General features: G+C 46.0%; 1 long non-coding RNA gene across 1 annotated transcript in view; it reads right to left on the reverse strand.

Moving 5' to 3' along the window:
- LOC143363142 (uncharacterized) overlaps positions 1-14,216 on the reverse strand; it is a 412,518-nt gene extending 398,302 nt beyond the window's left edge. The window contains exon 1 of the long non-coding RNA XR_013083752.1: positions 14,134-14,216. This is a non-coding gene — a long non-coding RNA (uncharacterized LOC143363142). The remainder of the gene's footprint in view (positions 1-14,133) is intronic.
- Between the last annotated feature and the right edge of the window lie 13,022 nt (positions 14,217-27,238).

Genomic DNA, 27,238 nt, shown 5'->3' on the forward strand with positions numbered 1-27,238 from the left:
GACGATCCTCAGGGTCGGGTGTCTGACCGACGCCTTGTACGTGTCGTCATTCGGGCACTTCCTGCGTCAGCAACGAGTGCTCGTATGCTACGACGTTTCTCGTTCGGTCGGGAAATTCGCGATACGGTGACACGAGCAAAGCATCCGTAAGGGACCCAGACGTGGAGCCAAGATAGGGCTCGGGCTACTGCCTATGCGAAGGCACTATTAGACGTAGTCGCGATCGACTGCGTGCGAATTCCGAGCAATATTGATCCCGCAACCGTTATACTGAGGACACTGCACTCATAAGGATTCCGACTTTTGTATATATACACCAAACATACCAGAATATATCTTACTTATACCTCCAATATCGTCTCCGAATAATTCAAGTAGTTTGAGCCTCTCCGTCTTCCAGTGCCTGGAGGCACGAACCTTGTTTTACTAGGGTTGTAACCGTCCCTGTATATCGATCAGAAGTTCAACGTTGATACGATTTCTCTCACGTGCCTTCATGGTGTGGAGGCGACAGCGTGCGCGTGGTAAGAAACGGCAGAAACGTAAAGAAGGAGAAAAGGAACGGTTACAACGTTTGACGGAGAATGTAACATTTGATAATCGATATGGTTCCGTGATGATTCACCTTCTCACTAGGGCTGTGCGAGTACCCGAAAATGCGAGCCGAGCTTAGCTCGGCTCGATTGTGCGAGTCGAGTCGAGTACTCGCACGATGCGAGCTACTCGCACCGATGCGAGCTACCCGCACTGATGCGAGCTATCCGCACCGATGCGAGCTGCTCGCAACGAAGCGAACGGCTCGAAATAAAATCAGGCGTAAAATGACATGATGCGAGTTACAGCGGGAAGATCAGCACATCGATATTATCAAGCATTTTAGTATATTGACAATGCTAAATGTTTGCGATGTTTTATTATATATTTTGATAGTGAAATGTTGATTCAGAATTTGTATAACCCTTATTGAAAATAATTATGCAATAACAACTATTTCCTAGATTTATGTAAATAACTAGATGTGAAGCACGGTATTTTATATATTCCTTTATATTATACTCCGGTTCAGTGTACAGTCGTAAAAATGTATTGTCGCAAAATTGTTTATAATGTTGAAAATTAACGTTAAACTTCGTTAAATAGTTTTTGAAGGAATGGATATATAAATATTGTATAATATTGATGTGTATTTATACGAGGTCGCCGCCGCGTCTACAATGTATGCTGGCGGTTCGTCGGCGTGCTCTTTGCACAGGCCGCCACACTGGTACTCGCACCAAAGGTCAAAAGACTGAATTCTGGTAAGCTGAGAAAAACTGTTTGACAGAATCTGAGCTAACTAACCTGAGAATAGATTGTCTTAGACTTTTATATTTTTCGATAATGAATAACTAGCTAGTGGCTCGATGGGGAGGGAAGCGCAAAACGCATACGCGTGCAGGTAGATCAAATACTCAGAGCGGGTGACCTAAGTGGGCGCGTGCAGGCGAGCCGGTCATAAACCTTTTGCTCGCTGATGAGAGCCCTACTGTCCCATTGTACGGAAGTACACTTTTTAGAAGAAATGGTCGAGATAACGAACCAAAAAGGCAGTAAACCATTTTCACACTACACAATTATAAACATGGAGATAGCGCAGGTTGCTTAGCGAGAAACGTGCGGCCGCTTCTCGTTATACATTATGCAGTCAGTCTCATAATTGATGGCAGACACTTTAAATCAGAATAACTTTTTTTATAAATCGACCAAACGACTTCAGCTTCTAGACAGCTACTAGATGACATGTAATGAAAACTCAGGAAAAATTGCGTTATATAATTGCGTTAATTGTCGAGCTAGGAAGTAGATTAAACTTTGCTGCCACTACGAATTATTTGGTAGTTAGCATGATTTTGGACCATCGTATAAAAGATCGACTGTTATCCACGGAGAAGAGCCAACAATTGCAAATTGAAAAAAGATTTCGAGATGAGAATCGGTAAACTTTTTACAAACATTAAAATATTAACTAAACAGAAAGTATGACGAGTGTTGAACGTAGACATCAGATCCTTTTAAAAGGGCCTAGCCAATTTATGGTCAAAATTGCCCTTAGAGGTTTTTCAATGATTAATGAACAATTCGAAAGCTGACTAAGAAAAACCCCTCTGAGTAAAATTTCAACCCCTATCTTGCCCGTGAGAGTAGTTACAGGGTTAATTAGATTTCGCGCTTTTCCACGCATTTTCCACACTCTGATGCTTCCTAAAATTCTGAAGAAAGTGTGGCATATTTTGGATCCTAAGACAGATTTTTGAGAATTTTTTCAGATTTTTTTCTTGCAAACTGTGATCGCAAAAAATGAAAAACCTCAAAAAAATCGGAAAAATGTACATTTCTCAAAAATATGAAAACATGCTATTTTGCTGTTTAGTGCCCCGATAAAGTACCATAACAGGCAGTGTCGTCAATTTTTTTAGATTTTTTGTTGTGGGAAGTCCTTGTCAAAAACAAGAAAAACCGAATTTTTTCGCCGTTTCTGCTATTAGGAGGAAAGTTACACTTGTTGGTTTTATCACAGGTATATATTAAGTCATTTTAAACATTATTACATTGAAACAAGTAAGTATTTGACCTAAGAAATGTTTTAAGAGAAAAAATGGATTGTATTTTGTGCGGTATATACCAGAATGTTCGTAACGTTTCCAACATCGCCGGTTGGCACAGCGGCTAGGGCGTCGGACTACGGAGCGGATACGCTGGGTTTCGAATCCCCTTGGTGGGAAAGTTTTTTTTCCATACGTCAACTTTATTTTTTCAATTTCTTATATGGTTTATTCATGTGATTTTAACAATATTTTTTTAATGTTTTAAAAATATTGATTAACATTTTTAACTAACTTTTATTTATATCACTCCGATTTTACTTCGAATTTAATGATATTATTTTCTTGGATTAGGCAATAAATTAATATTTATATTATTGTGTTCGTCCACGATTTCCGCCAGATATGAAATTGCCTGTGAAAATTGGTAAAATTCCGTGAAAAGAATTTTTAAATCTACTTCTGTCATTTCCGGAAAATCAAGAGGATCTACCGAGGATACTGTTTGAAATGGAGTCTTTTTGCGGTTCCAATTTTTGGAAAGGTTTTGTTGTCTACTTGTTTGTGTAGAAGCTGGTACTTTTGACCTAGTATACTATGAATTGCCTCTGCATCCCACCGAAAATAATAAACTTCCTGATCCGTATCATAAATGTCCACAGAACAAGTCTTTCATTCAAGTAACTATAAACGGGAATTACTTCCTCATGTACCTTACAATAAAGAGGAATGGCTTAGGCTTATTTGTACCTGATACCTCACTTTCAAAATAGTGGTAGTATGTAGCCCTTTTCTCTCAATTTGACAAAAACCAATACTTTGCTGCGTGTTATTTATTCAGAGTTCTTATTTCCTCCCTAATTTCTGGAGACGCAAGGCTTAGAAACTAGATTAATGAATTTTAATATTAAGAATATTAAACAGGACCGCAATGATGAACATATACAATTAGAGAATCGAGGAAATAATAGATACTGCAAAACTATTTTTGTATGTATTTTAGTTAAAAATGTTAATCAATATTTTTAAAACATTAAAAAAATATTGTTAAAATCACATGAATAAACCATATAAGAAATTGAAAAAATAAAGATGACGTATGGAAAAAAAACTTTCCCACCAAGGGGATTCGAACCCCAGCGTATCCGCTCCGTAGTCCGACGCCCTAACCGCTGTGCCAACCGGCGATGTTGGAAACGTTACGAACATACTGGTATATACCGCACAAAATACAATCCATTTTTTCTCTTAAAACATTTCTTAGGTCAAACACTTACTTGTTTCAATGTAATAATGTTTAAAATGACTTAATATATACCTGTGATAAAACCAACAAGTGTAACTTTCCTCCTAATAGCAGAAAAGGCGAAAAAATTCGGTTTTTCTTGTTTTTGACAAGGACTTCCCACAACAAAAAATCTAAAAAAAATTGACGACACTGCCTGTTATGGTACTTTATCGGGCACTAAACAGCAAAATAGCATGTTTTCATATTTTTGAGAAATGTACATTTTTCCGATTTTTTTGAGGTTTTTCATTTTTTGCGATCACAGTTTGCAAGAAAAAAATCTGAAAAAATTCTCAAAAATCTGTCTTAGGATCCAAAATATGCCACATTTGTTTCAGAATTTTAGGAAGCATCAGAGTGTGGAAAATGCGTGGAAAAGCGCGAAATCTAATTAACCCTGTAACTACTCTCACGGGCAAGATAGGGGGTTGAAATTTTGCTCAGAGGGGTTTTTCTGGGTCAGCTTTCGAATGGTTCATTAATCATTGAAAAACCTCTAAGGGCAGTTTTGACCATCTTAATCGGCTAGGCCCTTTATCGGGGAGGTCCTGACGCCTTTTCTTTTACAAAAAAAAAAAAACAGGTGTGGAGATCGGAGCTAGCTGAAGAAGAGGCCGCAGAGAGGGGGAAGGACCCTATCGGCGACAATGGGGTAGGCGACCAGGGGTGGGACGCCAGACCCCGGAGTTAGTAATTAAGCGACCGCCGGAGAGTGAGGTTGTCGGGAGAGTGTCTCTATAGTGTACACCTGAATAAATAAACTGAGTGTCGTAGCCCAACAGGATCGTACGGCGAGTATTATTTAACGACCCTTGCATCGGTAAATCCCCGGTAGTAGCACATTTGGCGACGAGGATTTTTCACCTTCAATATTTACGAACCTTTGTGTATAAGAATACCAATATTTACGGAATAAATATTGGGGGACGGCTATGAGCCGAGACGCAGTGTATTGCGGGACGGCTGTGAGCCAAGACGCATTGAATTGTGAGACGGCTGTGAGCCGAGACGCAGTGTATTGCGGGACGGCTGTGAGCCGAAGTGCAGTGTACAGTGAGAAGGCTGTGAGCTTATGGAAATGGCGTTAAATATATCGGGAATAGGAGTAAAACCATTTCTATGTGAAAACATAGACAAGAATGTAATCAGACTTGTATGGGAAAAATGGCTCCGTTCGCTGGAACTTTACCTAGCATCTGAAGATATAACAGATTATGGAAAAAAAAGAAGTAAGCTTTTACACTTTGGGGGCGAGCAACTACAAGAGGTTGCCTACAGTTTGCCCGGTGCTATTGAAGCGGTGGACGCCGATAAGAAAAACGATGTTTTCAAGGAACATCAAGCGGGAAGAAGGAGAGAATTTCCGTAAATTCGTAATAAGAAGTAGACAGCAAGCAAAACGCTGTTCCTTTGGAGAAACTGAGAGCGAAGCAATAGAAATAAACATGAAAGACAAAATCATCGATAGCTGGTGCCCCACGGAATTACAGAAGAAGATTCTGGAGAAGGAGCGGACACTAGACGAAATTATCGAATTGTGCCAAGTACATGAACAAATAGCGAATCAATCGACAGCCATGAATGCAAGTTTACCAGGACCGAGTACATCATCGAACACGTACGCCTCAATAAATAAGCTGGGATTTCAAAAAAGAGGACAATCTCATCAATGTATCAGATGCGGAAAATCCGGACACACCGACAATATAAAAGCATGTCCGGCAAAGGATGTGAAATGCCACAAGTGTGGTTTTCAGGGCCACTTTGCTAGATGTTGTAGGACGCGTCACCAAAGGAAAAGACCTGCTACCCCAGAACGATCCGAGCAAAAACAGAAACGATTTAAATCAAGGATTAACTATGTCGATTCAAGCGCCTCAGCATTCGAGGCACAGGACAAGATTAAGGACTTCGATTGCTTCAAAATTGACTCGGAAGAAGGAACCACAGATAACTCGGATGATTTAATCGAATGCCTTATTGGAGGCGTACGCCTAGTAGTACTCATAGATTCTGGGTCCAAGGTGAATGTAATAAAAGGCAAAGATTGGGAATTTCTTTCCAGGAATAGAGCAATTATATGGGATCTTACTGAAACCACAGATGTTCTAAAATCGTACGCATCCGGACGTCCACTTGAATTTAAAAATAGATTTGTAACAACAATCAATCTGGTAGGAAAAAAAGAAATCGTCGCACCATTCTACGTAGTGATGAAAGGAGACATTTCACTGATCGGAAAAGATACAGCAAAACAACTAGGAATATTAAAGCTGGGATTACAAGCGAACGGACCGGAGGAAGTAATACCGTTTCCGAAGATAAAGAATGTGGTAGTGAAACTGTCCATAGATCCTTATGCAAAGCCGATTCAGCAAGCGGTGAGAAGAGTACCGATCTCAGTGGAAAGCCTGGTTGAGGGCAAGCTGGAGGAAGCCTTGCGAAGCGACATCATTGAGCGTGTCCTACAGCCGAGTGCTTGGACATCACCGATTGTGGTTATCTTCAAACCATCAGGGGATATCAGAATCTGCGTAGACATGCGCAGAGCAAATGAAGCCATCCTCAGAGAAAACTATCCACTACCTACATTTGACTCTCTTATAACAAAATTAAGGAGAGCAAAATATTTTTCACGGCTGGACTTATTAAGTGCGTATCACCAACTTCAGTTACACGTGGACAGTCGTCCCATCACTACATTTATCACTCACAAAGGCATGTTCCGCTATAAGCGCCTCATGTTCGGAGTGAATTCGGCAGTCGAAATCTTTCAAAGAACCTTCGAGGCAATATTATCACATTGTGTGAACTGTCTTAATTATCTAGACGACATAATCGTATTTGGTTCAACCGAAACAGAGCACGATAGTTGCTTAAAGGCTGTATTGAATACCTTAAAAGAAAACAATGTAACATTGAACGAAACAAAATGCCTCTTTAAAGTTCCCGAATTAGACTTCTTGGGGCATAAACTATCTAGCGAAGGTATCGATGTAGATCAAAGGAAAGTAAAAACAATTCTACATTTTCGGGCACCAGAAAACAAGGAAGAACTACGAAGTTTCCTAGGTCTAGTAACATATGTAGGAAAATTCCTACCGGACCTAGGAACAACGGTCGAATCTCTGCGGAAATTAACAAAGACGGATATCAAATTTGAATGGGCCGAAGTCCATCAACAACACTTTGAACAGCTTAAGCATTCATTAGCCAAGCTCCCAACATTAGCATACTTCGATCCACAACGGCGTACACGACTGATAGCAGATGCTAGTCCAGTGGCGCTGGGAGCAGTGTTGCTGCAATTCGACACGCAAGAAAACCCAAAAATGATATCTTTCGCAAGCAAAAGCCTTTCTAATGTAGAAAAACGCTATTCCCAAACCGAAAAAGAGAGCCTAGCTTTAGTCTGGGCAGTGGAGAGATTCTATTTCTATCTAGCTGGATTAGAATTCGAACTTGTGACCGACCACAAACCACTGGAAACGATATTTAGGCCATCCTCGAAACCACCCGCACGAATTGAGAGATGGCTGCTAAGGCTTCAAGCCTTCAGGTTTAAAGTTTTATACCAACCCGGCAAGTCGAATATTGCCGATTCCGTGTCAAGGTTATGCAAGTTACAAGTCGAGAATTCATTTGACCCAGAGGGCGACCAACACATCTTCGCAATAGTGGAAAGAAGCGCACCAAAGGCGATGAAAATTTCCCAAATAATCTCAGAAAGCAGAGAAGATAGAGATATAGTCGATGCAGTCAGCAAAATTAATAACGATTCTTGGCCATTACAGGACAAAAGTATATATTTCCCTTTCAGAACAGAATTGACGTCAATGGGCCCAATAATACTGAGAAACAACAGAATTGTAATTCCTCAAACATTAACAAAACAAGTATTGGAATTAGCCCACGAAGGACACCCAGGAGAAACCGTAATGAAGAGACGTGTACGAGTTAAAGTCAGGTGGCCGTCAATGGATAGGCAGATCGAGAAATTTGTCAAAAATTGTAGACTGCTTACTAGTCTCACAACCAAACAAACCACCCCTGATGAGTAGACACCAATTTCCGGAAGGATCTTGGCAGTGCCTTGCCATCGATTTGATGGGTCCATTACCGAACAAAGACATGATATTAGTAATCATTGATTACACTGTCCAACACCAAAAAAATTTTGCAATACCTGTTGGGTGATTCTTATACACTTTGTCATCCTAAAGCCGAATCTGAAAGTAGAATTGCTCCATCACGCAACGTTTTCGAAAAATTTTGGTTTTTGTAAAAATGACCGATTTTGATACGAAACGACGTGTTACGCAAAAACTAAATACGCGAGAAAGTTCAAATTTGAGTCAAGAGATAGAGGGGACTCTCCTCTACATATTCATATAGTCAATTATATTTTTATGTACTTCCTAATAGTTGTAAATGGTTGTTAAAGTTTGAAAATGTGCCGACGCGGGTACTTTGTACGCTCTATTTTTGTATTTATGTGAAAAATCCTTTATATAACAGGAATTTACTATACAGGAATGCATTCTACAGACATTTCTGGTAAAGAAACCATTCACGAAAAGTACTTGGTTCCCTTAATGTACGAGAAGGATCAGAAAATGTTAATTGACAGCGTGTGCGCGACGCGTTCGCGCCAGACGGCCATTGCAGCCTTTTCGCGACTCGCCAGGGCCGTCGCTATGCGTAGTCGACGTTGGTACCACTCAAGTATGTCTTTGCTTACTATGCTTAATTAAATACATTTTTTTTGCCTTTTTGGGTGCCAATCATTACAAAAGATTATAAAAATACGATTTATATTCACATTTCATTGTGGAAATGCTTAATAAAGAAAATTGACCGCAGCAATGCGGTGACTGGAAAATTTTATTTTCAGTAATTGTTGTCTTATCTTTATAATTGTAATACCAATGGACATTCAAGATTCTTCCGATTAAAATAAGTCCAAACACTATGTAAATGGGACTATTTTTATCGATTTTATGAGAGGCCATCTTTTGCGCACAGACGATTGCGCACGACGACATGGCACACGGTTCTGTTGGACACGGTATTATTGGACACGAGGTTCTATTGGACACAGTAAAATTGGACACAGTGGGTTACCTCTTTCCTAACCCTAACCCTCAACCTAACCCACTGTGTCCAATGTTACTGTGTCCAAAAGAACCGTGTGTCCAGTAATACTGTGTCCAAAAGAACCGTGTGCCATGCCGTCGTGCGCAATCGTCTGTGCGCAAAAGAGCCATCCCCGATTTTATTGATCGAAGTACATAATTAAGGCATAGATCGCTCTATATTAAATCGATAAAATCTCGCGGAAGTGTATAAATCAGCCGGACTGTTTTTGTTATATTCATGACGAAATTATTTTAAAATCAAAACAAGGAATACAGTTCCAGCATTAATCTTTCATCAAGATATTTCAACAATGGAAAAACGTTACAAAGGAAAAGACTTATGTGCGGATGCTTGCTGATTACTGTTGGACACTTATTATTGAAAATCGGGATACCAGGAACAAACGTCAAGCAAGGCGGAAACATTTTTAATTTGTTTACATCAGAAATAGGTAAGTTTTTGTATTCAATTTTCTTTATTAAGCATTTCCACAATGAAATGTGAATATAACTTGTATTTTTATAATCTTTTGTAATGATTGGCACCCAAAAATGTATTTAATTAAGCATAGTAAGCAAAGACATACTTGAATGGTACCAACGTCGACTACGCATAGCGACGGCCCTGGCGAGTCGCGAAAAGGCTGCAATGGCCGTCTGGCGCGAACGCGTCGAGCACACGCTGTCAATTAACATTTTCTGATCCTTCTCGTACATTAAGGGAACCAAATACTTTTCGTGAATGGTTTCTTTACCAGAAATGTCTGTAGAATGCATTCCTGTATAGTAAATTCCTGTTATATAAAGGATTTTTCACATAAATACAAAAATAGAGCGTACAAAGTACCCGCGTCGGCACATTTTCAAACTTTAACAACCATTTACAACTATTAGGAAGTACATAAAAATATAATTGACTATATGAATATGTAGAGGAGAGTCCCCTCTATCTCTTGACTCAAATTTGAACTTTCTCGCGTATTTAGTTTTTGCGTAACACGTCGTTTCGTATCAAAATCGGTCATTTTTACAAAAACCAAAATTTTTCGAAAACGTTGCGTGATGGAGCAATTCTACTTTCAGATTCGGTTTTAGGATGACAAAGTGTATAAGAATCACCCAACAGGTATTGCAAAACTCGAAAAAAGTTTAATTTTGTTGGACAGTGTTATTATTCCAGGTGCCAAGAAATTAAATTCATGAAAGTCACAAATTCATCTGCGATAATAAGCCATCTCTCGGAAATTTTCTCGCGTCTGGGGGTTCCAAAAAGTATTACGGCTGACAATGGGAGACAATTTGCTAGCAGTGAATTTAAGAAATTTTGTAATACTCACAATATCAAACTCATCCATACGCCGCGTTATTGGCCGCAAGCTAATGGAGAGGTAGAAAACATGAACAAGTCAATCCTAAAGCGCTTGCAAATCGCACATGCTAATGGAAAAGACTACCAAGCGGAGATACAGAAATTTTTGTTAATGTACAACGTCACACCCCACGGAACAACTGGGAAATCTCCGTCAGAACTTTTACTGGAGAGGAACATCAGAGACAAAATACCATCGATAACAGACCTAATAGCCACAGAAGGAGACACGGAAGCAAAAGATAGTGACATGGTCGAAAAACAAAAAGGAAAAGAAAGAGAAGACAAAGCAAGAGGAGCAAAAACCAGCGACATACAGCCAGGAGACAAAGTGATAGCACAAAATATGACAGCCTCAAACAAAGTGGAATGTAGGTTCGGAAAAGCCGAATACAAAGTGATAGGAAAAAAGGGGAATGAACTTACGTTAGAAAAAGACGGAACAACATTCAGAAGACACACGACACATGTGAAGAAATTGCCAGCTAGCCCAAAACAAAGTTGAGCCGATCATAAAACAAACACGTCTACTAGGGTTCCTAGCAGTAGTACGGCGACATACGCGGAATCAAAAAAAGGGGTTCAACCCGAAGATAATGGAAATTCGCAATTAAAGACCCAAAAGCTTAAACTGAAAAAGAAGGAGGGATTGTGGAGATCGGAGCTAGCTGAAGAAGAGGCCGCAGAGAGGGGGAAGGACCCTATCGGCGACAATGGGGTAGGCGACCAGGGGTGGGACGCCAGACCCCGGAGTTAGTAATTAAGCGACCGCCGGAGAGTGAGGTTGTCGGGAGAGTGTCTCTATAGTGTACACCTGAATAAATAAACTGAGTGTCGTAGCCCAACAGGATCGTACGGCGAGTATTATTTAACGACCCTTGCATCGGTAAATCCCCGGTAGTAGCACAACAGGCAACAAAAATAACTAATACTAATAAAGACAGCATATCCCGGAATAACTTACGCGCTAAAACAACCAATAAAAAACTAGATAAAAACTTTAAAGCTAAGAACAATAAAAATAACAGAAATAAAACAAAATATGCGCGCTGTCAAGAATGGTTTAAAAATTGCTCAAGAAATTTAGTGGACGCGGTAATCTCAGGGGATTTAGAATGCACCATTAAACCACAAAAGCTACCGGATATAAATGCTATAAAAACACTATATGACAATCTATGGGGTGTAAAGGGCCCGGAAGAAATTAAAATTACAACTGATGCAACAGCGGAAATTCTAACAGAACAAATAATAAGAAAAATAAAGAATGAAGAAATAATTGAAAGGATCGCAAAGATATCGAATAAGTCCGCTGCGGGACCAGATGGTATAAAGGTAGCACACTTGAGAAGAAATTATATTGATAGTATTTTGGCAAAAATATATAATATATTATTAATTAAAAGATACATCCCAAGACCATGGTTACAGAACCGGACAATTTTAATTCCAAAATTAGGAAAGACACAAAAGAGGCTAAAAACTCTATTTTTCGGCACTTATTGACGCACGCCTGAGATCAAGTTTAAAACACAATATACGTCAGAAAGGCTGCGTAGCCAGCAATTGGTGCCTGAGTAACATTACCATGCTTAAGCATGCCATTAATGAGATGAAAAGCAACGATGGGGGAGTAATGATATCGATTGATATTACCAAAGCCTTTGATACGGTACCACACGCAGCAATATATGAAGCTCTAAGAGTCAAGGGCACTCCGGAACATGCAATAGAAATAGTAAGATCCATGTATTCAGACTGCACCACCACCATACGGGGAACAGAAGATACCAGCATAAATATAAAGCTCGAAAGGGGAGTGAAACAGGGTGATCCCTTGTCTCCTTTCCTTTTCAACACAGTGATCGACCATATACTAGACAAGATACAGAATACCACTGAAGGAATCTCACTCCCTGGAGGCAATGCAGCAATCCTAGCGTTTGCGAATGATATTGTATTATTGGGGAAAAACGCTTCAGAAGCGCAGAAACAAGCGCATATTCTTGTCAAGAAACTGCAAGAATTGGGCATGTCCATCGCGCCCGACAAGTGCTCTTGCTTTCAGGTGATAGCGATCAACAGAAGCTGGTTTATAAAGAACCCCGAAATTAACATCGGTGGGGATCTAGTTCAATACATCGGACCGGAAGAAACCTTTGCGTATCTAGGTGCTAGGATGGGCGCATGGAGAGACACTTATCGTAAAATAACACTTACAGAAATAAATAGGATAGTAAATAACGTTAAGAGATTAAAACTTAAACCTATGCAGAAAATAAAACTGATAGTGATGTATATTTTACCGAGATTTATCCATGAACTTACAACTTTCCCTCCTAGTAGTGGTACGTTAAAGATGATAGATTCCGACATTCGAGGCCATATCAAAGAAATCCTCCATCTCCCCGTTAGCACAGCTAACGGTCTCGTGTACGCGTCCAAAAGGGACGGAGGATTGGGAATTCCCAAAATGGAGAACATTATAAAGATAGCGGCCCTCAATGCAGGGCTTAAACTAAAGGCCTCGAATGACCCCATCATTAGGGCCCTTGCGAATGAAGAAAACTTCAACAAAGCCCTAAAGGAAACGGCCAATTCGCTCAGGATCAACTGGCCAGCGGACGAGGTTGACCTTGCACATGCGAAAATAAGACTCAAAAGAAAGGCCTCGTTGGAATGGGGAAAACTTAAGTCCCAAGGACACGGGGTGAAAGAATTTCAAAATAACCCCGTAAGTAACACATGGCTTTATCGTCCAGAATATCTCCAGCCTTCGCGATTCAATGACGCGCTGAGGCTGAGAACGAATACAATCGGTACCAAGGTCGCCTTAAGCCGTTCAAAAAAGATTTCGGATGTAAGCTGCCGTAAGTGTAGATGCCAACCGGAATCATTGGGACATATCCTAGGCCTGTGCATAGCCACAAAGCCGTTAAGAATAAAACGCCATGATGAAATAAAAAATCTCTTAGCCGATAGAATTAGTAAGAGGGCAAACGTTTTGGTTGAACCCTCGTATGATATGCAGTCAGGTAGCCTCAAACCAGACCTCGTAATAATACACGAGGAACGGCTGGACATAGTCGATGTTACTATCCGCTATGAACACAGGGAGTACCTAAAGACGGCATACGAAGAAAAATAAAAAAATATAATCGGCTAACAGAATTTTTAAAAAATAGATTTAAAAAGAATAAAGTAGGGAAAGTCATACCAATCGTAATAGGTTGTAGAGGCGCGGTACCGGACTATACTATTAAGCTCCTGAAGGAACTAAAAATAACAAAAAAAGACACCATCACCATGTCTATGATGGCACTCAGAGCGTCAATCGAGATCGCCAATATATTTATAGATTACGATTTAAATGCGTAAAATAATATAAAAAAATATATATAAATATAAATTAACCCAATCGTAACAATAACTAGAGAGATAATAATAATCATTCGCGGCCTTCGACATATTTAGAATAAACTGAAAGTATTTTATTTTATTTTATTTTACTTTATTTTATCAATTGACTAAAGTGTAAATATAAATTTTATTAATTGACTAAGTATAAATATTTTATTATTGTAGATTATGAACGTATACATGACAAGAACGTGTACATTGACATGCAAACTATTATGACACGACTAATTGAAAATAGATTTGCTATGCAATTCAAAGTTTTATATTTTCTTTTAATTGAATCCAAGAAGGGGAAAAAACCTTGGAAGAATGTCTCACAGTTTGCGCTGTAAAGACATAGAAATCTAGCCAAATGCCTCGTCATCTAATTAGTGACGCGCATGAATGGATTAACGAGATTCCCTCTGTCCCTATCTACTGGGTCTTATAAGCGTCAGGGACTTATATCATGGTATAACCCTGACGCACCAACCCCTCCTTCACGTGGTAGGACCTGGACACCTTCGGGTGACTAACGGGGCTCTGGTAAGAGAGTTCCTGCGTGAGTTCTCGCTCTGCGACGACCGCGGCTCTCGTAAAGAGAGTTCTTGCGGAGTTGTCGCTTTGCGAGGACCGCGGCTCTCAGAGAGCTCTGCGTGAGTTGTCGCTCTGCGACAACCGCGGCTCTCTCATAAAGAGAGTTCTTGCGGAGTCATCGCTTTGCGATGACCGCGGCTCTCAGGGAGCCCATGCGTGTGTTATCGCTTGCGATAACCGCGGCTCTCACCCGGAAGACTCCCCTCTACCGCGACGACCCACCGGATACATCTGGTGGTATGTTGCAGAACGGGAGAAACGGGGGGCTTACCTTAACCGGTCGGCCCAACGGGGAGGCGAACCCCTTGAACAAACCCTTAACCTCTAAGCTGAAGAACGCGGTGAGAGAGGTCCCGTGTTTTACACGGGCGGTCGGTGGGTCCACCGGCCATTAGCGTCTAACCTCAGGACACCTGGCGAAATCTTGAGCGAAATAGCCTTCTCCCCGGAAAGGGCGTCACCCGGGGAGCGACTGGTTTTCGTCCCTACTCGTGGGAACAAATATGGTATCCAGAAAACAAAACACAAAACGGAAGAAGGATGAAGGGAAGGGAGTAAAGGAAGAAGGAAGAAAAGCGGACACAAAAAAGCAAGTCCAGGACTTAATACAATTGAACTCGGAGTCTGACAGAAACACAAGCTCCGGCACGGAATCCGATACAGGCTCAGAACACTCTCGAGCAGGTCGACAAAAACCGAAAGGCAATAAGCGGAACAATGATCAACGATCCAGCGACACGGACACGCCGCTCTCGAACAAGAAAATTCCGAAAACCGACCCCAAAGTCATTGATGAGGACGACTCAACACAAGACTCAATCATGACAAACAGCAGCATGGACTCTGACTCTGACCAGAGTCCATGCGAAAAACTCCGTACGCTCTTTGTCAAAATAGGCCTGACAAAAGAGCAACAAAACGAGGCCAACAAAATAATCTCTGTAATCGAAACCCAAAACAAAGCAATCATCCAGGACCGAATGGAAATGGAAAAACTCAAAAAGGAAATGGCAACTACAAGAGAGGAATTACAAGCAGGAGCTCAGCTACTCCAGAAAGTCAAAACCATGGACGATAAATTTAACAGGCTATCTGAGAAATTAGATAGCCTGATGGCAACAAAACAACACACTTGCCAAAACATCCAAGCAACTAAGCCGATGTCATACTCGGACATTACCAAAACGAACCGTAACACGAGAGCCGTTACGAAAAAGATGGAGGTAAAACAGGCAAAGCCAGTGGTAGCAATCTACCCTGGCAAAGGAAGCGATATCTCCAGCAGCGAGGAGACCAGGAAAGCTCTAGCGGATTGCATCAATCCAACAGAGCAAAACATCAGAATCCGGAACATAAGGAAGATAGGGAATTCCGGCATTCTGATAGAAACAGAAACAAAAGAGGACCTTGAGCAAGTCCTCAGAAATGAAAAACTCAAAGCAAAGATGGAAATTGGTCCCCTCCCAAAGAGGAGACCAAAAATAATAATACTAGGAGTTCCCTCGGAAACCTCAGAGGCGGAACTCCTCAAAGCAATAAAGAAACAAAACCTCGACCGAAACACAGAGGATAACATAGAGAAGGAGTTTAAACTCCTATTCAAAACGGGTCGGAAAGACAAGGGAACCACGAACTGGGTGGCAGAAGTCTCCCCAGAAGCCAGGAAAACTCTACTAGGTAGGAATCGAGTCTTCGTAGGCTTCTACGCCTACGGAGTAAAAGACTTTATAATAGCAAGCCGCTGCTACAAGTGCCAGGCATTTGGGCATGTGTCCAAACACTGTAAGACAAAAGTTGACACGTGCGGCCACTGCGGCCAGGACGGGCACCAATATAAGGATTGCCCGAACAAAACAGAAAAGCCCATTTGCATAAACTGCAAAAGGGCAAACAAGCCAGCCAACCACGGGTCCAGAGAACAGTCTTGCCCTGCGTACAAACACGCACTGGAAATTAGTATCAGTCGAATAGACTTTGGCAACGAATAAAAAAAGACCCATGGATAATAACGATAATTCCCACAATGTCTCAGACGGTGAAACCATACAACAACACAACTCAAATACAAATAAAATAACCATAGCCCAAATTAACGCCAGGAACTCTAGAGTTGTCATGGAGGAATTAAGGCTCTTAGCGGAGAAAGAGGACATTGATCTCCTTGCAATACATGAGCCCTACTCGTACACCAACACCTTCAATATAAGGTCCATGGGAAGTGCGGAGGTAATACTAGACACCAAGCTTTTCTCACAGAATATATCAAGGAACACAACCAAGAGCGCAATAGTCATCTTCAACCCGAATCTCACAGTACTTAAACTAGATCAATTCTGTAACACACACTTCACGTGCGTCGAGGTCACAGCACCAGGTAAGAGGTTCTACCTAGTCAGTGCATACTTCCAGTGCTCGGACAGAATAGAACCGTATATCCACTACTTAGACAACACATTACAAAAACTAAAAAGAGAAAACGTCATAGTCCTAGCCGACGTCAACGCTAAATCAGTCCTCTGGTACAATCCAGAGACTGATAACAGAGGCTTAGACTGGAGGACCTCATAGCGCAACGTAATCTGCATATTGCTAACCAACCATCAAGGGTCACAACCTTCGACAATGATCGAGGGAAATCTAATATTGATGTAACGCTCGCAACACACACATGCATAGACAATATTCACGATTGGCACATTCACGACAAAATCACAACAAGTGATCACAACTTGATTACCTTCAAGCTCCACATAACAGAAACCGTTGGACACACAGCGCAGTCAAACCGCTTCAACCTGAAGCGTGCCAATTGGGATAGATTCGACCGAATCCTTCAGCCTACAGAAGTCGATCTATGCACAGAAGAGGCCACTCCAGAAATGACGGCCCAGAGAACTGCCGAGCTTGAAGGGAAGCTAGTTTCTGCTTGTGAGAGATCTATACCAAGAAAAAGCAGATTCAAAAAACCAGTTCCCTGGTGGAACCGAGACCTCGACAAACTGAAAAAAGAAGTGCGTGAACTCAGAAGAAACTTCCAACAGACTAGAAACGCTACACAACAAGAAAGACACAAACAGCAGTACCGAAGTACCAAAAACAAATACACTGCACTAATCCGCAAAACCAAACCGAGTAGCTGGCGCTCCTTCGTCACAGACAAAGGAAACTCAGACCCATGGGGAATTGTATATAAATTACAAACAGGCAAAATCCAAACAGCTAAAGCCTGCAGCAACATTAAAGGAAATGGGCAAGAAACCACCTCCTGGGAACAGACCAACAAGCTCCTGCTAAACAGCCTGATTCCTGATGACAACTCAGAGACCGAAACGTCGTGGCAGAAACAGATTCGCTCCAGTGCAGAATCCCCACCAAACACTGAAAATACACCGGTTTTCACGATGATAGAGACTCGGAATGTAATAGCACAGCTCAAAGTAAGAAAGCCCCGGGACTAGACCTCCTGGAGGCGGAAATTATCAAGAAGGCCTGGCCAAAACTGCACAGAGAAATTAGACACCTCTTTAACACTTGTCTCTTCTCCGGTACCTTCCCGGAGAAATGGAAAAAAGGAGTAATCAGGGTTCTCCTCAAAAGCGATGACAAAGATGCGTCTGACCCAAGGTCATACAGACCAATATGCCTATTGCCAATTCTCAGCAAAGTCCTGGAAAAGCTAATAGCTATGAGACTCTCTGCCATATTGGATTCGCATCCGCATTCAGCCCAGCAACAATACGGCTTCCGCAGCGGCCGCTCAACGGAAGACGCAATTACCAATGTACGACAGACAGTTGCACAGTATAACGAGAAATATGCAATAGCTCTGCTATTTGACATATCCGGCGCTTTCGATAACGTATGGTGGCCAACTATACTCCAGCACCTGAAAAAGAGGAAATGTCCACGAAATATATACAGACTAATCCAAAGCTATCTCTCAGGCAGAACAATGCAAATACACGACAAAAATTACACAATCTCCAAAGCAGCCACCAAAGGATGCCCGCAAGGCTCTGTCCTTGAGCCCAAATTTTGGAACTTAATATTCAACGATTTGCTGAACACAGTCGAAAGTAACAATATAGAACACGTCGCATATGCAGACGACCTAATGGTGATAACACCAGGAAATTCCAGAATAGAAATGGAAGTGAAAGCCAATAATGCAGCAAAAATAATCACGGAGTGGTGCAATAAGCACAAGCTAACACTCTCCAAACAGAAAACAGAAATGATACTCTTGAAAGGACTCCTGGACATTAGAAGGCCACCTACTGTTAAAATAGGAGACACCTCCATCCTCATGAAAAGTACCGTAAGATACCTCGGTATACATTTTGGAACTAGATTCAATGTCACGCCACATGTGCAACATGTGACCAAGAAAAGTAAAGTCATATTCCATCGGTTCGCACAAGTAGCGAAATCCTACTGGGGACTTAGCTACAGAACCACGATGACAATGTACAAGGGCGTCTTCCTAGCCATCGCGTGCTATGCGGCCGCCGGCTGGAGCGACAAACTAAACGTGCACCACATCAGGAAACTCCAATCAGCGCAAAGATATTCCCTCCTTAGGGCAACTAGAGCATACCGCACAACTTCCAATGAAGCGCTCAGAATAATCGCAGCCGCTCCACCTATCGACATAGTAATGTCGGAAAGGAGGAGAGCTATATATAACATCAGAAAAGGCTTAGAAACCAAGTTCGGGGATAAGCTATTCAAACCCCCCAGTACACAGGACCAAGACTTAGCACAATTGGTACTGAAGGAAATAGAACTACAAATCAGGCACCACACAGCGGTCCTATGGCAAGACCGATGGAGTCAGGCGCACCTTGGTCTATTCACCAAGGAGTACTTTCCGAATGTCCAAAGCAGACTAGACGCACAACACATGAACCCAGACTTCTACACCTCACAGCTCCTCTCAGGGCATGGGAAAATAAACAGAAAACTGAGGAAACTAAATCTGATTAGCTCCGACCTCTGTAGCTGCGGAGAAGCAGACACAGTAAAGCACATAATCTATGACTGCCCACTAAACCACAACGAAAGACAAGAGCTGGCAAAAGACCTAAACGAGTCTCGAATCACGTGGCCGTGTGATCTTCAGAAGTTGGTCGAAATCAATGCCTTCAAGCATTTTCGGAAATTCGCAACAACCACCATGAGACGTAGAGAGTAAGGAAGAGTCAATAACATACAAGGCAACCACCCTGACGATCCCTCGCAGGTGATACCCCCGGGTATTCGAGATCGTAGGGTTTAACAAGCAAGAACGGCTACCATTTTTTTTTTCCGTGGGAAAATGCTTTACGCATTCCCCGACTCCCTGGGGGGAGTCGGGGTTATGTGGGACTGCCCTTGGGGGAAATCCCCATGGGGGTACCCACTAAAAACCCACGCCCACCTAAGCTAAAGGGGAGGTGCCTGGATCACGCGAGTACTCAACAGGACACCTCCCAGCTAATACATGCCACCCCGGGGGAGGGGTTAACCTCCCCCACTGCCTACGCTATAAGACCCCGGGCGGAGGGACCCGCCCGGTGTCCCCATCCCTGGAGCCTTCGGATTGGGCTTCCCGAGCCCCAGCTCGGTCCACCCACAGCTCCCGGAGTCTTCGTGCCCCGCTCGGAGCCGGTATCCCTAAGGAACCAGCCCCGGCCGAGGCAAGAAGACGCCGCCACCGGAAGGAAGGGCCGTCGGAGGCGTGATCCGGCACGCCCCGACCCTTCCTCACCCAATACCCCCCACGGATCCCCCTCCCCAATCGGGGAGGGACGGACCGACACCCCCCTACACCGGGAAACTAACCCGGGGGGTGTCGGCCTATCACGGGGGGAGCTATGCTCCCCCCCGGGGGCCCGGGTCAGCTCACACTCCGGGCCCCCGAGTTCGCCGCCCCCAGTCGTGGGGGCATAACAGGGCGCGGGGAAACCCCCCGCGCCAGCCCCACTCCGCCCCCCACAACCGGGGGCACACTTTGGCGCGGGGGAGACCCCCGCGCCCTCCCTACCCACTCCGCCCCCCTCCGGGGGGGCACACGTCGGCGCGGGGGTCGTCCCCGCGCCCACACCCTCCTCGCGGAGCCCGGGTCCCGCTCCCGGGCCCGCTCGGCGGCCTCCTTCTGCTTCATAACATCCTCGCAGAAGGAGGCCACCGCCTTCCACGACCCCACGCTGCCGACCATGTGGTCGACCACGGTCGGCAGCGCGAGGTCCCACCCTCCCACTGTGGCTCGCAGGACACGGCGCGGCCCGGCCCAAGCAGGGCACTCCTCCATGGTATGCCGCGCCGTGTCCACATCTTCGCCGCAGTGGTGGCACTGCGCAGTCGGCTCCCGCCCCATTCTGTGCAGGTACTCTCCGAAGCAACCGTGGCCGGAGAGCACCTGCGTGAGGCGGAAGGTCAACCTTCCCCGCCTCCTGCACCATATATAAAATATGGGCAGGAGGGCCCGGACAATCGGACGTGTGGAGGGCGTTAACATCGCCCTCCACTCCGAAAGACTTTCCGTCCGGGCCTGGCGATTCTGGCCCTCGAGCTCCGACTCCTCCTCGCGCGTGAGTTCCACCCCCGGCGGGCGGCGGAAGGAGCGGGCGATCTGGTATAACTTCGCCCGCTCCGCCGCCACCACAGTGAAGGGTGGAATCACGGCGAGGAGTCCCGCCGCCTCGGTGGAGATGGTGCGGTACCCCCGTATGACCCGCAAGGCCAGCCGCCGCCGCACTCTTTCGAGGAGTTTGCGGCTAGGCGTGCTGGCCTCGAGCGAGCGGTGCCATACGGGGGCCCCATACAGGGCTATAGACCGCACCACCTCCGTATAGAGGCGGCGCACTTTCAAATCCGGCCCCCCGACATTCGGCAGCAGCCGCGCCAATGCGGCTGCCGTCTTCTCTAGTCGGGGGGCAAGGAGCTCGAAGTGTTCTTCGAATCGCCAGCGGCCGTCTATGACCAGGCCCAGGTATCTCATCCTGGGCCCGATCTCGACGGAGGTTTCAGCGACGCGAATCCGGAGGTTCTGACCATGGGGTAGCCGCCGCGGCCGAGGCGATCCGTACATCCAGATCGCCTCGGTCTTTGCGGCGGCCACGGTCAACCCCATCCTCCGGATTCGCCCGACCACGCGGTCCAGGGCGGCCTCACACAGGTGCCTGGTTCTCCCCCAGTCCCCCCCCCCCCCCATGGCATATACCAGGGTGTCATCTGCGTAGCAGATGACACCCGTATCCGGGGGGAGGACAACCCGCAGCACCGCGTCGTAAGCCAAGTTCCACAGGAGCGGTCCGAGGACCGACCCCTGTGGAACGCCGCGGTGCGTCTCCCTCGTGTTCACGATGCTATACCGGCCGGTAAACATCACTTTCCTGCCGCGGAGGTAGTCACCGACCACCTTCCGGAGATAGGGGGGCACCTGGAAATACTCCATCGCCCCCACTATCTCCTTCCAGGGCAGGGCGTTGAAGGCGTTAGATATGTCTAACGACACCGCCAACAACGCCCCGCCCCGAGCGACAGCCCGTTCACGGAGGAGGCGCAGACGCTCCAGGGCGTCAATTGTGGAGCGCCCCCTCCGGAATCCATACTGGCTGTCGCTCAGGTCGGGACCACCCCGCGACAGGTGCTCGACGAGGCGGGCGGCAATTATCCTTTCGAACAGCTTGCCCGCCTCGTCGAGTAAACAAACCGGCCGGTATGCAGAGGGAGACTCTGCGGGTTTCCCCTCCTTTTGGAGGAGAACCAGGCACGCTTTTTTCCACTCCTTGGGGAAGACTCCCCGGCGCAGGCTCGCGTCCATGACGCTCCTGAACGCCGGGGCGAGGACCTCCATAGCTAAGGCCATTATACCACCGGGAACCCCATCGGGGCCAGGGGCCTTCTTGCCCCCGGCCCGGAGTTCCCGGACGGCCCGGTACAGCTCCCACTCGGTGACCCGGAATTCGTCCGACCACTCAATGGTCGGACCCGGGGCGCGTTCCCTCCTCCCCTCGTTCCCGTCATCAGCGGGGAAGAGGGTACTCACTACGCGCCCCAGAAATTCCGGGTCTAGCCTCTCCGTGACCGGGGACGCCCAGGGGCGGAGCTTCCCAAGCACCGCCTTATACGGGCGTCCCCACGGATCGTCACGGAGGGTGAGCAGGAGCTCATACCAGGCCTTGGCCTTAGCAGCGGCAATCGCACGCTTGAGGGCCACGGCCGCAGATCTGTACTCCCTGTACAGCTCGGCGACCCTCGGCTCCGCGTCGCCGCCCAGGAAATGGCGGCGACGGGCGCGGGTGTACTGGCGGCGGGCTCGGCCGGCCGAATTGCGAAGTTCGGCCAGCTCCCCCGACCACCAGTATACAGACTTTCTCGGGGGCTGAGCTCGGACCCGGGGCATCGTCACGTCGCAGATCATCTGCAACGTGCCCCGGATCCAAGTCGCCCCCTCATTTACCCCGCGCTCCCTGGCCGAAGGCCAGGCGGAGCCGATTATCACGGCCCTCAGGAGGTCCCCGTCTAGTCGTTTCAGCGCCCATCTGGGCACTGACGGGGTGCCACGTCGGAGGGGCGTGTCCAATGGCGAGTCTGAGACCACAGCCACGTCCATCAGGACGTAGCTGTGGTCAGACAGGGTCTCTCCATCCCAGACCCGCCAGTTGGACACACGGCGCGAGGCGGCGGCCGTCGCGAACGACACGTCAACAATCGACCAGCCGTTCCACCTCACGCACGTAGGCACGGAGCCCCGGTTTAATAACCGGAGCTCCATCCCCTCCGCCCAGTCTTCCAGGACTCCGCCTCGGGCGCTGGTCCCGGGGTTACCCCAGGTGGTGGACCTCGCATTGAGGTCCCCCAGGACCAGCACCGGACCGGCTATATATGGGGCTATCATTAGCCCCAGCCGGTACGGCTACCATACCGTCGCCGCAACCTGCTAGAGACCGAAGCGCTAAGCTGGTAACTCCGCCTCCTCGTGGCCCCCGCTGGTAACGCTCCTGTGTCGGTGCAAGCTGACACGGTAGCGGCTAAGCGAGTTACTTCCCGTACGGGACGGTCTACCCTTGTGATGATCCTTAAATGGTGAACGAGGGGTTTTTCCAAGTCAGTCCATAACACCTAAGGACATACGGACCCTCTGCAGTTGTTTCTAAAGGCTAGAACCCAACAACGCCGGTATAAGACGCCTAGAGCGACTTCGGTACGGCAAGAGTGAGCGTAGCTCCATAGCTCTTTATGTAGACAATAAACTGTTCCTATCTACTGGACTTCACCGCTAGGTGGCGCAGAGTACTGACGCGTCTTCATGTCGCTCCGTATTAAAAGTGTTATCTAAGGAATAATTAATTAAAGTTATTCAGGAAGCAGTATTAGTTGTTGTGAACACTTATGTGAAAAATCTCAGTGATCAAATCAGTGCGGAAAAAGTTATTAGCGAAAATCCGGTTGGCGTCGGCCGGCAGGACGCCGTAGTGACGCGCCGAAACTAATAACGGACATCTACCGTAATCAAACGATAGGAAAGTGCTGCATTCACCCGTGCACGCGATACTAGTGTAGTGAAACACGACGCGAGTGTTTCCATGACACAGGAAGGCCTCAGTGAATAATTATTAAGAAATTAGTAATGTGACGCTCGAGTGACCGCCATCTTGGACGCCATATTGGCCTTTATCCCGCCAATTTTCCCACCACCTGGACGCCATCTTGGACGCCATATTGGACGCCAACTTGGACGCCATACCGAGCGTCCCCCGAACGCCATCTGGAATTCACACTGCACACCACACCGAAAACCGCCATAACACGCAGGCTCACCAACTACGGTAGCGCCACCCCACCGGGTAAGCGCCGAACCGAAAAATGACTCCGTCGTCATTTTTAAAAAAACCCGCGAAGAAAATCCAGGAGGATAAGACGAAACCGGTGAAGGGCATGCAGAACAAACAGAAACAACTACTAAAGACAACACCAATGACAGGAAAGCCCACAAACGGACAAGTACCAATGGAAACAGATACACAAAGTAATAAACGACCAAAAGACGACTCCTCAGACGAGTCGGACTTATCGCCACAGCGAGAAAACACAAAAAAGACGAAATCAAACACAGACGGGCTATCCACGGGAACAAATTATCAAAATACTGACATGAATTCGGAATCCGACACAGAGGCAAATATCTACCCAGAGACAGACCTCAAAAAATGCTGCAACCGGAATGTTCGGGAATCGGCGACGAGTTGCTCCGAGCAATACGGGCAGCGGGCCGATCCCGCGACTTTGCACTATTTAAAACCGCGCGCGCTCAGGCACAGCGCTAATTAGCTCCCGAGCACGTCCGTCTCTGCGAATCGGCCCACGGCGCGCCGACCAATTACCGTGCTCGCGGGCAGCGAATATCCGTGAGCGATTCCCGGAATCGGCCTTCCTTTTCGACGAACCGTCTAAGCGATCGCACGTGACACCAAACCGTTTTTATTGAGCCGTGATTTCGGAGAGTACCGCGCTTACCGGGCAAATCACATAACGTGTATCGTGTACGCACGGTTTGAACAATTAAGTCTGAACCTTTATTACAAATACAAGTGTGACAACGTGAAGTGCATTCTTTTCTTCTCGACCGACCACGTGCTCGATCCGATTTTCCGTTCGCACAGTCCCGGCGCTCGGAGTTTTCGCCCTATCCGTTTCCGACCATCCGCCTCGAATTTCCAAGCCTTCTGATAAGGCTGTCCCAGCCACCCATTCCCAAACACGGAACCAATGCTGCAGGGACATCGAAACAACAGACAAAAAACAAACTGCCAAGGAAAAGGCAGACAAAATCAGGACAAATCTCATGACCACCCTCACAGTCGAAGGAAGCGGAATCCAAAAACCCACCCTCACCAAAATCCTCAATAGCTTCATGGAGATGCAGAGCCTGATAACCGAGGTTCTGATGGCCAACAGCCACCTCGAGGGCCAACTCCACTCCACCACCAGAGATAACGAGAAGAGCATCAGGCCGCCCATCGATCATCGACCACCGACCTTTGCCGAGATCGTGGGTATAAACTCGAAAACAGCGGCGCTGTCAACCCTGAAACAAGATCCCCCCAGCGTTATAACCATCAGACCAAACGACAGCATGAAATACAACTCCAGCGATACAACAAACGAAGCAATCATGAAAATGATCTCCCCGGCCAGGCAAGCCCTACAGGTCAAAAATATCAGAAAGATTCAGGGAAACGGAATCCTAATCGAGACTGGGAAGAAGTCCGACATACAGAGCATATTAAAGAATAAGGAACTAACGGAAGCAGGCTTCTCCATGACAGCACCAGCGAAGAAAAACCCGCGCATTATCATCTACCGGGCCCCACGCATGACGGACGACGAACTGTTGGACAGCATAACCGCGCAGAACGACGTACCCATCGAGGCCAAAAACAAATTCAGGCAGCAAACCAGGATAGCCTTCAAGACCGGCGACAAAGACAAGGACACCTGTAATGTCATCCTGGAACAACTTTAATCCCGAAAGCCGGGAAAGATACCAAAGACGCCAAAAATTGGCGCCCGATCACAATCGGTTCACTGTTGGGTAGGATTTACTCCGCGATAATAGACGCAAGACTGCGGAGGGCAAGCAGGAACAGCAGGAGGCAAAAAGGATTTACCACGGAGGACGGCTGTAAATACAACGTCTCCATTCTAGACAAGGTGGTAAAGGAAATGAAGGAAAGGTCGGGAGGAGTCATCATAGTCGTCGACATCTCCAAAGCGTTCGATACGGTCCCCCATAGGGCTGTGGGGGATGGGCTACGTATAAAAGGTCTGCCGCCAACAGTTTCAAACTACATCGAAAGGATTTACGACGACTGCTGGACGGAAATTAAGACCAAAGAAGAAAATATAAGGATCAAATTAAATAGAGGGGTAAAGCAGGGCGATCCACTATCGCCACTGCTATTCAATACAATCATAGACCCCATTATTGACAATGTGGACGAGACGACGGAGGGCGTTAAGATTGGAGACGAGAAAGTCTCCATTCTTGCTTTTGCGGACGATCTGGTCTTGATAGCCGAGTCCGCAAAAGAGGCAACACGCCAAATAAATAAAGTATGCAATTATTTAGAGAGTCTGGGCATGAGCATACAAGCCGATAAATGCGCGACGTTCCAGATCGTCCGCAAATGCAAAACATGGCACTTAAAAGATCCTAAAGTGTGGATGGGCGAGCAATGCTTGCCAGCATCAACGCCAGATGATATAATTAAATACTTAGGCGTATACCTAAGCCCATGGTCGGGAATGCAGCGAGTGGAAATTCGCAATATACTCCAGGCAGCAGAGAACATAAGGACGATGGGGCTTAAGCCTCATCAGAAAATAAACTTAATCAGAGTTCATCTGCTGCCGAAATATATACATGTGCTGGTCGCCAGTCCGCCGCCGCTAAACCTCTTGGAGGAATTAGATCAAGAGGTAAAACAAATCATAAAAAAGATCCTGCATCTCCACCCGTCAACAACGGATGGATTACTATATACAGGTAAAAGGAACGGAGGCCTGGGTATTCAAAAGATTGCGGACATAATCCGCATCGCAAAACTCCGCAACGGCCTCCGAATGGGAAATAGCGAGGATCAGGCGGTGGTTGAGGCCTACCGAAGACAGGAGGATATTTTAGCCAAGTACGCTAGATCGGTAGGCCTCCAGTGGCCAGTAACAGAGGAAGAACTGGAATCTACTTGCTGCAAATTGAAAAGAAAGTGCTATGAAGAATGGGGACAGCTCATCTCCCAGGGCCAAGGCGTATACGAGTTTGTCGACGACAAGCACGGTAACGCCTGGCTATATCGGCCAGAACTACTGAAGCCAT

This window comes from Halictus rubicundus, unplaced genomic scaffold (genome assembly GCF_050948215.1).
Source record: "Halictus rubicundus isolate RS-2024b unplaced genomic scaffold, iyHalRubi1_principal scaffold0025, whole genome shotgun sequence".
Lineage (NCBI taxonomy): Eukaryota > Metazoa > Arthropoda > Insecta > Hymenoptera > Halictidae > Halictus > Halictus rubicundus.